A 12749-nucleotide genomic window follows, 5' to 3' on the forward strand; every position below is an offset into this window, starting at 1 on the left:
TTGGGTTAAACCGAGGATGAAGCTGGGTTGAGCGCCAATCTCATCAAGGTTCAAGTTCAAGGCCTGAACCACTCTAGCCGGAAGCAGAACAGTAGGACAAGCATGTATTCTCATAACACCTTAACTAAAGGTTGTTTCTAATAACGCCTAACTAAAGAATTCTTCCCTCTGTGTTCTCTCCATCTCACTCTAAGCCTAATTACAGCATTAAACCCAACTGCCTACTGCTTCTGATTGTCATCCAGCCTAATTCCATCTCCAACTTAAGCAAAAAAGAACAAACTATTGGAAAGGCTGCGCCTCAGTGCCTTGCTGCACCTTACTGCGTCTGATCAAAATTGCCTTGCCCAGACCAAGATAGTCTTTTCAGGCTGCCTAGGCGCCTCGGATGCACCTTTTTAAACACCGGCAAGCATATTGGAACAACTTTCCTTTTGAATTCTCCTTTTGAATATGATGAGCTTCTATTCCTTACAATGAGCCTTATGCCAAGGATATCTATTTGTCGCTGTCAAAGGAATTATTTGAAGTGGTTTGGATTGGGATGCCAAGTGATATTGTGAATTATATCTTGATTGTCTGCCCTTTTACATCCAGTGACCTACATCGGCTTATCAGAGATGTTTTCCAAATTTTGAAATGAATTTATAGTTGGCGAATAATATGTAGCTCCTTTCAAATCATTTCGAGATTGGATTGCTTCAGTGTTCATGTATGAATGAATATGTAATCTTCTCTTATTATTTGAAGGCTGAAAGTGCAATTGCTGCTCTCAACTGTAGCGGTGTGGTTCTGGGATCATTGCCTATAAGGTCAAATTCCTGATTTTTTCCATCATTTCTCAAAATGATGTTTCCTTTTTCCATTCTTTTCTTTCATGGCCGTAATTTGTGTCCCAAGATCGATTTACTATTTTGATTTTGTTCTAAGTCAACCTTTGTTCTTGTTTATGATCAGGGTAAGCCCATCAAAGACCCCAGTTCGGCCTCGCGCTCCCCGCCTTCCTGTCAACTGAATCGTCTTGAACCGGACTGATTTTAGTACCAGGTTAAATATATATGTTTGGAGTCCATACACACCCCCATGTAAATAGGTTTCCCATGTTAATGGGTCTGCCAGTTTATATATGATATAGATTGGCCGCTGCTACGCTTGGGATCATTGTAAACCCTAGAGTCATCATTTGTTTATCCTTGGAACTTATGGTACATAGAGTTGGATGGAGCTTTGAGGCTTTGAAATGATGTGCATTATTACTCACTAATTTGGACTCGGTTTGTCCCAAATTGGACTTCTCTTTGCGCATTCTGGTAGTTAAGAGGCTATGTGACTGATGGAGTCGTTCTTTTACTACTTCTCTGTCACTGATACTATGCTAGCTTCGGCTTGATTTCCAGAGATGGTCCGAGAGGGATTCGGCTGGGGTGGTTTGGCCTATTGAAATTCTCATATAATTTAAGTATTTTTTTATATTTTCTATTGATAATCTGTTTTTGTCTCCCTTAAATTTTATAGGTTTGTTCCTTAGCATAATCTAACAGCTATATCTTTTATGAGTGAGTCAGAGTGAGAGTTTACAGATAGTCATCGCAATCCTAGACCTGACACTAACATTAAGGGTCAATATATTAACGGTTATATAAGTTTGTTGAAAGGATCTTTTTCTCTTTCGGGCTCTCTTGTCTCCCCATATCTCGATGTCTCAAGCTTTCTCTTACAATCTTTAAATCTTTTTTAAAAAGTCACATCAACAATATGTAATTCTATCTTGAACAATCAATCGTAATTTTTCACCTAAATCAAAATAGATGAACCGTCTATAGTTATTACAGTCTATTTGTTCTTGTTAATAATAATGATAAACTATTTTTAAATTAATATACTAATTAATTTTTTTGCATCAATATATATTTACCAAACATATGCTATTTTCTTCTAGGCTGTCTAAAGTTTATAATGTCATAAAGAGCCCTACAGATTGGTGTGATTCTGTCTCTTTCATATACAACTTTAGTTTCCAAAGCTGTTGACCTCTTCTTTTTTTTCATTTTGAGAATTCCAGGGCTGTGAAGTTGAATGACGAAATTTTCGTAAAGAGAAAGTGATAAAGAAGTCTGGTCATTGACGGTGGCTTTTCTGCTTTCCCTGTAAATGGTTCCATTCATTTGTAAGATCTCTATCCTCGTTGATACTTGAAGACGATTAAAATTTTTATGTTAAAGAAAATGGCGAAAATAATCAAATTGTAAAAAAAAAATGCAATATAAACTTCTATCATTATTCCAATAAAATATACAGAAAAAGTTAAATGTATTTAAACCATATATCACCATTTTTAAAATTATACACTAAAATAATAATCATTATAAACTATTATTATAATGGTATATGAAAAAACTCATATAATGCTAGACGTGTTTCTATAAAAAAAATATAATTATAAATGAATTGTTGTTATTATTTAAAATTTTAGATTAACGTACAAAAAATATTAAAGATATAGGCTATCAATATCAAGTTATTAAAATTATTTTTAAATACATATTATTTTATGCTTACCCTAAACCAGTTAAAAAAAGTGTCCAGTATTCCACACTTTTGACTTACATAAAGAATGAGTTAAAAATTAAATTAAAAAGAAATAACATTGTTACATCCCTTCTAAATTTTTTTAAGATTGATTTTCGCTATGTACAGTTAAGACTTTATAATATTATTTATCACAGAGCCTTCGAAGTTTTACATTCCTTGAAAATCGTGACCATTTACTATAACTTTTACGAGATATACTAAAATTAATTGATAATTGATTACTTGTTTACAAATAATTATTACTATCTCTAACATTAATACTAAATGTTATTATAAAATTTTTCGGCCAAAATTAAGAGTGGGATAAGATCCGAGATATAACTTAGGTCTTTTCATAAAAGAATGAATTTTAATACGGATCAACAATTATTTTATTATTATATGTATTTCTCAACCCTAATTAAAAAATATAAATTTAATTTTTTTATTAAGCTAAAGTGATCACAAAATATTATTTATTACATATATGTCTAACTATTTAATAGTAAACACTTAATTACTATTGTAATAATCTTCGATGGTCAAACTCAAAATTTTTAAAATTAATAATTATTTCTTCGATCAAAATATTATAATTAGTTTGTAACAAATTTAATTTTTTAAAGCCTTCATTTCCGCGTATGAAATGTTTGGATAGCTAATTTACCAATGGGAGGGGTACTTTCGCAGTGCAGCGCCTAAAAAACGGTTAATATACGGTGTGACCGGTTAAATAAGTGACTGGTTAAAATTTAGACTAGTTATGTTATATTATTTAACCGGAAATATTATAAAGTACAATAACATATTAGATAGTGCTTATATAATGTAATAGGTAGCGCTTATATTGACCTATTTTATAAGTAAACCAATATATTTATACCGATAACATTACAAATTTACCTATTACATTATAATATGTTGAAAGTGTTCATATTTTTTTATAAAAATGATCGATACTTTTTTTTAAAGTTATGTAATTTATGTTTCAAATTTTTAATAGTGTTTCATGTTTTCCACCTATAATATTAATTTAATAATTTCATTTGCACAAAAAATTATTTGATTGTTTTGATATTTTATAAAATAATATTTAGAATTTAAATTTAACAATATTAACCAAATATAATAATAAATATGTAATATATATGTTTATTGTTTTTAATTTAATGATAATATATACCGTAACATAAAAAATAAATCATTAGATACATATAATTACTAAATTAATATCTTAAAACTCACTCAAAAGATAACCTTAAATTAATGTTTTCCACAGTGAAATAAGTATTGACACTTCTATAAAAAGAATAGATACTTTATAATATAAGCGCTACCTATTACATTATATAAGCGCTACCTATTACATCATATTTTTACCTGATATATTGTAAAGTATCGATCCTTTTTATAAAAAGGATCGATACTTTTTTTAAAGTTGTGTAATTTATGTTTCAAATTTTTTAATAGTATTTCATGTTTTCCACCTACAATATTAATTTAATAATTTCATTTACACAAAAAATTATTTGATTGTTTTTGATATTTTATAAAATAATATTTAGAATTTAAATTTAACAATATTAACCAAAGATAATAATCAATATGTAATATATATGTTTATTGTTTTTAATTTAATAATAATATATATCGTAACGTAAAAAATAAATAATTAGACGCCTATAATTACTAAATTAATATCTTAAAACTCACTCAAAAGATAACCTTAAATTAATGTTTTCCACAGTGAAAACAGTATGGACACTTTTATAAAAAGGATAGATACTTTACAATATAAGCACTACCTATTACATTATATAAACGCTACCTATTACATTATATAAGCGCTACATATTACATCATATTTTTACCTATTATATTGAAAGTGTCCATATTTTTTATAAAAAGGATTAATACTTTTTTTTAAAGTTATGTAATTTATGTTTCAATTTTTTTTAATAGTGTTTCATGTTTTCCACCTACAATATTAATTTAATAATTTCATTTGCACAAAAAATTATTTGATTGTTTTGATATTTTATAAAATAATATTTAGAATTTAAATTTAACAATATTAACAAAAGATAATAATAAATATGCAATATATATGTTTATTATTTTTAATTTAATAATAATATATATCGTAACGTAAAAAATAAATCATTAGACGCCTATAATTACTAAATTAATATCTTAAAACTCACTCAAAAGATAACCTTAAATTAATGTTTTCCACAGTGAAAAAAGTATGGACACTTTTATAAAAAGGATAGATACTTTACAATATAAGCACTACCTATTACATTATATAAACGTTACCTATTACATTATATAAGAGCTACCTATTACATCATATTTTTACATATTATATTGAAAGTGTCCATACTTTTTATAAAAATGATCGATATTTTTTTTAAAGTTATGTAATTTATGTTTCAATTTTTTTTAATAGTGTTTCATGTTTTCCACCTACAATATTAATTTAATAATTTCATTTACACAAAAAATTATTTGATTATTTGATATTTTATAAAATATTATTTAGTATTTAAATTTAACAATATTAACCAAAGATAATAATAAATATGTAATATATATGTTTATTATTTTTAATTTAATAATAATATATATCGTAACGTAAAAATAAATCATTAAACGCCTATAATTACTAAATTAATATCTTAAAACTCACTCAAAAGATAACCTTAAATTAATGTTTTCCACAATGAAAAAAGTATGGACACTTTTATAAAAAGGATAGATACTTTACAATATAAGCACTACCTATTACATTATATAAACGCTACCTATTACATTATATAAACGCTACCTATTACATCATATTTTTACCTATTATATTGAAAGTGTCCATACTTTTTATAAAAAGGATCGATATTTTTTTTAAAGTTATGTAATTTATGTTTCAATTTTTTTTAACAGTGTTTCATGTTTTCCACCTACAATATTAATTTAATAATATCATTTACAGAAAAAATTATTTGATTGTTTTGATATTTTATAAAATATTATTTAGTATTTAAATTTAACAATATTAACCAAAGATAATAATAAATATGTAATATATATGTTTATTGTTTTTAATTTAATAATAATATATACCGTAACGTCAAAATAAATCATTAGACGCCTATAATTACTAAATTAATATCTTAAAACTCACTCAAAAGATAACCTTAAATTAATGTTTTCCATAGTGAAAAAAGTATGGACACTTTTATAAAAAGGATAGATACTTTACAATATAAACACTACCTATTACATTATATAAACACTACCTATTACATTATATAAGCGCTACCTATTACATCATATTTTTACCTATTATATTGAAAGTGTCCATACTTTTTATAAAAAGGATCGATATTTTTTTTAAAGTTATGTAATTTATGTTTCAATTTTTTTAACAGTGTTTCATGTTTTCTACCTACAATATTAATTTAATAATTTCATTTATAGAAAAAATTATTTGATTGTTTTGATATTTTATAAAATATTATTTAGTATTTAAATTTAACAATATTAACCAAAGATAATAATAAATATGTAATATATATGTTTATTGTTTTTAATTTAATAATAATATATACCGTAACGTAAAAAATAAATCATTAGACGCCTATAATTACTAAATTAATATCTTAAAACTCACTCAAAAGATAACCTTAAATTAATGTTTTCCACAGTGAAAAAAGTATGGACACTTTTATAAAAAGGATAGATACTTTACAATATAAGCACTACCTATTACATTATATAAACGCTACCTATTACATTATATAAGCGCTACCTATTACATCATATTTTTACCTATTATATGAAAGTGTCCATACTTTTATAAAAAGGATCGATATTTTTTTTTAAATTATGTAATTTATGTTTCAATTTTTTTTAACAGTGTTTCATGTTTTCCACCTACAATATTAATTTAATAATTTCATTTACACAAAAAATTATTTGATTGTTTTGATATTTTATAAAATATTATTTAGTATTTAAATTTAACAATATTAACCAAAGATAATAATAATTATGTAATATATATGTTTATTGTTTTTAATTTAATAATAATATATACCGTAACGTAAAAAATAAATCATTAGACGCCTATAATTACTAAATTAATATCTTAAAACTCACTCAAAAGATAACCTTAAATTAATGTTTTCCACAGTGAAAAAAGTATGGACACTTTTATAAAAATGATAGATACTTTACAATATAAGCACTACCTATTACATTATATAAATGTTACCTATTACATTATATAAGCGCTACCTATTACATTATATTTTTACCTATTATATTGAAAGTGTCCATACTTTTTATAAAAAGTATCGACACTTTATGCTTGCACATCGTTGGTTTTAATATTTCATTCTGGACAAAAATATCGACACAAACTAAAAAAGTGTCGATACATGATTTAGACCTATTCTCTCATAAAACCGATATAATTATACCGGTTTCATTGAACATTATACTTATGGGTTTCGATGTTTATGGGATCGATACTTTTTATATATGGATCGACACTTTATTGTTGCACCCTGTTTGCCATTCATTTTGGACCAAAAATATCGACACAAACTACAAAAGTGTCGATACATTATTTAGACCTATTCTCTCATAAAACCGGTATACTTGTACCGGTTAGATTGAAAAATTACCTATTATATTATACTTATAGGTTTCGATGTTTATCGGATCGACACTTTTTATATATGGATCGACACTTTATTGTTGCACCCTGTTTGCCATTCATTCTGGACAAAAAATATCGACACAAACTACAAAAGTGTCGATACATTATTTAGACCTATTCTCTCATAAAACTGGTATACTTGTACCGATTAGATTGAAAAATTACCTATTACATTATACTTTTGAGTTTCGATGTTTATGGGATCGACACTTTTTATATATGGATCGACACTTTATGGTTGCACCCTGTTTGCCATTCATTATGGACCAAAAATATCGACACAAACTACAAAAGTGTCGACACATTATTTAGACCTATTCTCTCATAAAACCGGTATACTTGTACCGGTTAGATTGAAAAATTACCTATTACATTATACTTATGGGTTTCGATGTTTATGGGATCGACACTTTATTGTTACACCCTGTTTGCCATTCATTCTGGACCAAAAATATCGACACAAACTTCAAAAGTGTCGATACATTATTTATACCTATTCTCTCATAAAACCGGTATACTTGTACCGGTTAGATTGAAAAATTACCTATTACATTATACTTATGGGTTTCGATGTTTATCCGATCGACACTTTTTATATATAGATCGACACTTTATTGTTGCACCATGTTTGCCATTCATTCTGGACCAAAAATATCGACACAAACTACAAAAGTGTCGATACATTATTTAGACATATTCTCTCATAAAACCGGTATACTTGTACCGATTAGATTGAAAAATTACCTATTACATTATACTTTTGGGTTTCGATGTTTATGGGATCGACACTTTTTATATATGGATCGACACTTTATGGTTGTACCCTGTTTTCCATTCATTCTCGCACATGATGACAATTATGATGACATTTGGTATAATACAGACAACAATCTCCATATATCGTAAGTATCAACATGACCCTTAATGTGTATAAGAAACATGTACAACAACATACTGCTAACTTTTCTCATCTCATTCATAATTATATTCACATACAAAATTATAAATCGTATATAAAATTATAAATCTTATACAAAATTAACCCTACATTTACATCATTGCATCCTTTTGTTATTCTTATGTATCATGGCAGCTTTTGTTATCTTCTTTCTTCGTTGATTTTGATTGTGGCTTACGAGATCGTTTAATATTCGCGATCGATCCCACTCTCCAACAACCTATATTCAAATTGTCAGAACGTTAAGTATTGTAAACTACAGCATTCAATCTATGACTTTTAACAATTTTACACAAACGAATTTTCTTTCCACTTACAAAATCACCAGTTGCCCCTGTAGAACCGATCGATTCCATCCACATCATCACATACATGCCGCAATCATGTCTGTTACAAAATTTTAAAACCACATATGTCAATTATGATGAATACTGCATAAATTAAGCTTTCTATTTGTGATAACATCTCATACCCATTCAATTGCTTATTCTTCTTATGCTCCACAAATTTGAAATTTTTCAAGGGATACTTTCCTAGAGATCCACAGGATTCAACCCAAATGCGTTTCTTATTATAAAAATCTAATATTTTAATCTGCATTAAAATAGAAGAAGTTATGATCCAAAAAAATTATGCATTATAATTTACATAATGTCCTTTCATACATACATACATACCAATCTCTTAGCATCCTTCACTCTCTGTTTAGCTGCTTCAGTTGTAAACATACTATCATATATTGTTGCAACACGATCTACCATATCCAACACCAACAGATACCAATGTGAATTATGGTAGTTTATTGTGATCATGATCTGCAACAAATTTCACACCCAATTTGACAAAATTCAACATTCTATATCCGAAAACATCAGTTGCAATTGGTATGGTGTCTTACCTTCTCACAGCCGGTGAATTTCACATAGTTATTCAATATGGGACCCCAGAAGGTAGCAATACTCTCAACACTTTCTTTGCTGTTGGCATCCAACGCCTGCTGCTGCAATTACGCAACAAACATTATTAATTTACCGTCTATAACACTACTTATCTCCATTTATTAATTTAACTCACCGCTAAGTGGTATGGAAGGTAGCCAATCCTCCGGAGTGACTTCTGAGAATCATAGCAAACTATCCAGGCGAGCAAATCAATAACCTAACAAAATTAATTACACAATCAGAACATATTCAATAAGTTTTAACATTTTGTACTTTCTACTTACCACACCGCCAACCCATTCCGTAGGCTTCAATGTTGCAACGTCGTATACACTAGCGAATTGATTTCCCATTGAGATTACAGAATATCTGTATGAATCATTAGGATTAATATGTTGTCATGAAATATTTAAATATAACTCACAAAGCAATATATTTCACTTACTCCGATTCTAACTCACTATTCCATAAATAATCACAAATTGCAGCTTCGATGTCATCAATTCCGCTTGGAATATCCGCTTTTTCAACCTACAATTTTGTATACAAATTTTTGTCACAACAACATAATAAAAATCAAATTAAGTTTTCTTTTATTCAACTTACCTTCTGCTTCTTCTTCTGGGGTGCAGGACATTCAGAATCCAAATCTGCCGCTATAACACTCTCCGGTGTATAAATGACATCGACTTCCTTCCTCCTCATTTCTTCCATCTTTTCTTCTTCCTCCTCCCTCTTTTCTTCATATTTTTCAGTTCATCGTATTGTTTTCTACATAGCTCTTCATCTCTTTTATTTCACCATTCAATTGATCTCCTTCATCCAAGTATTATCAACTACCCCTTCAGCCCGTAAGTTCACTCCTCAATTCCATAACCTCCTTCACCACTCCCTCAAATTTTTACCCGTCACCATCTTAATATCACCCCTTAACACCCCAACTTCTTTCACCACTTCACCCTCAACACCTCTACTTCTTTCACCACTCCATCTATTTTTCCTTCCACTACCCCCTTATACCTCTCAAGTGTATCTTCGACTCTCTCAAGTTTCTCTTCGACTCTATCAAGTTTCTCTTCGACTCTTGATTGTCTTTGCATGATATCAAATTGGATTTTTTTGATATCAGCCAATTCAGACATCAAAATGTCGAAGTTACTATGTTTTCCCTCACTGTCGTCCCACTCACCGTCATCCCCCAATACAACCATCTCTCCTTTCTTCTCCTCTGCCTCCACTGCCTCCTCTACATCCTTGCCAATAACCTTCAAAATTAAATTACATTATTAAGACATTGATATATCTTAATATATTTAATTACATTTATTACCCTTTCTTGCTTCTTCACTCTATCAAACTTCAACTTCACCATCACTCTAACCACCTCTTCCTTCCCCCATGCACGGATGCGTGCCACTCCGGTTCTTTCATAAGCTGGCACTGCCTCACAGCCCGACTAAAAATCGAACAGTGTAACCTGCATTTATAATAAAATTTATATTTTTATATAAAAACACAAAAAAGTTCTTCAACTCATTTACCTCTAAGATTGCTATGCACCCTTTGAGGTATCTCTGGATGCCCTTTTTAAAGGTGATTATTGATTCAATCAATCTCAAATGGATATATTCAGCCCAATTGAATTCACCCTTCAAGCCTTCATCGCAAATGAGCTTCATATGTTCCTTGTTCGTTGACGTATGACCCGTTGGACAAAGAAAGATACCGACAAGGTATAATAGAACTCTGGCCTTCAGCTCACCCCCAACGTAAGATCCACTTTTTATTTCCTCTTCAATTTCAGCATATGTCACCTTCTGCTTCAAACCATATTTGGAGGCAAGTGCTTTCCAGTCCTTACTCTTACAGACTTCTACAACACTTTTGCCTTCATTTTTTACCCCCAATACGGCTGCAGCACATGGGATCCTGAGAGGAAATGAAAAATCACCATACTTTGCAATACATTGTCTGACATCAAATTGCGCCATCAAGGATCGACACAATTCCCTCCGAATAGGTCGATCCCTTACTCCTACCAACGATCCAAAACCTATTTCTCCCAGCACATTCAACTGACCCTTCTCCTTAAGGTGTTTAATTAATGAATTCACCCTTTTAATGCTGCATCTTGTCGACACTTCCTACATTTTTTAACAATATATAATGTTATAGTTCTTATATTTTGTATCAACGTATTTACAAGTTTAATGAATACCTTATTTTCATGTGCTTTCCTCCGTTCTTTGTATTCTTTACTATCATTCCTTGACTGTGTGATGTAAGGTTCCTTTTCAGCATCACTCATTGAATTCCATTTGGACCTCACATCTTTTGTCACCTAATATTAAACATAAACGTTTCTTAATCAATACATTAACACTAAATACTACTCAATGTCAATTTCATTTTACATACCGAACCGCTTTGTGTGCCATCTTCCTTCATCCTTTTGCATTCGGCCATACTGTCAACATTTAAAATTTGTAATCAATTTAGAGTTTATCGATACTTTAATCCAATTACCATTTCAACAATAATAACAAAAAGACATTGATACTTACTAGAAGTACATATATCCACCCTTTGGTTGCTTTCGAGTCTCGGCCTCAATTTCAAAGTCATATGCGCCACCAACAATTTTCCAACCCATTGACTCCATTTTTCCTTCATATATCAGTTTACGCAAATCAAATTATTTTGTTACATACACTTTATTCAATATACAAATATAGATAACTACTCTTGTGGTAAAACGGTTTTCTTCAAAAGAATTTGAATGGCCACTACAAAATGTGTCGGCACATTTATACAACCTATAATATCATTTTCTTCCTACAATATTTAATAAAAGTGTCGACATTTATATTTTACCTTCAATATCACTTTCTACCTGCAATCGATCCCAAATGCTTCTTTACTCCAAAACCCCAAACAACACATAAAAACCCTATTCGTGATTACTGTAATAATAAAAAACTAGGGTTTCGACAACATACTTTTCGATTCGACTGCATCAACAAACAAACAAACATCGCTTTAGAAACGCCTTCTGAAATGCAACAACAATTACGCTTCGATTTCAAAAACTCGTCCGTTCTATCGATTTTCAGAGGATATTTAGATATGGCCTTTATATTTTCATCGGATATGTTATTTATATTTAATCGATACAAATACAAAAGTGTCGATACTTTTATGTCAGGTGTCGATACTTTCGAAAGGATAATTACCTATTTCTTTGAAAGTGTCGATAATTTATTACACGTACTTGCGAAAGTATCGACACTTTCAATATATCCGGTATCGTTTTACCGGTTTTATCATTTTGATACCGGTTTTATCATATTTTTACCTGTTATATCGTTGTGGATCGATATTTTTTTTTAAAGTATCGACACACTATAGGCGCTAAAACTGCTTCTCTTTTAAATTCACAAAGTGTCGATCCTTATATAAAGTATCGACACTTTCAATATATCCGGTAACGTTTTACCGATTTTATCATTTTGATACCGGTTTTATCATATTTTTACCTGGTATATCGTTTTGGATC

General features: G+C 29.4%; 1 long non-coding RNA gene across 1 annotated transcript; it reads left to right on the plus strand.

Moving 5' to 3' along the window:
• Positions 1-474: 474 nt before the first annotated feature.
• LOC120205144 lies at positions 475-1313 on the plus strand. Its single transcript, XR_005524006.1, has 2 exons — positions 475-812; positions 958-1313. It is a non-coding gene; the product is annotated as an uncharacterized LOC120205144 (long non-coding RNA).
• The last annotated feature ends 11436 nt before the right edge of the window (positions 1314-12749 follow it).

Source organism: Hibiscus syriacus, unplaced genomic scaffold, assembly GCF_006381635.1.
Source record: "Hibiscus syriacus cultivar Baekdansim isolate YM2019G1 unplaced genomic scaffold, ASM638163v2 tig00000376_pilon, whole genome shotgun sequence".
In the NCBI taxonomy this organism is placed as follows: domain Eukaryota; kingdom Viridiplantae; phylum Streptophyta; class Magnoliopsida; order Malvales; family Malvaceae; genus Hibiscus; species Hibiscus syriacus.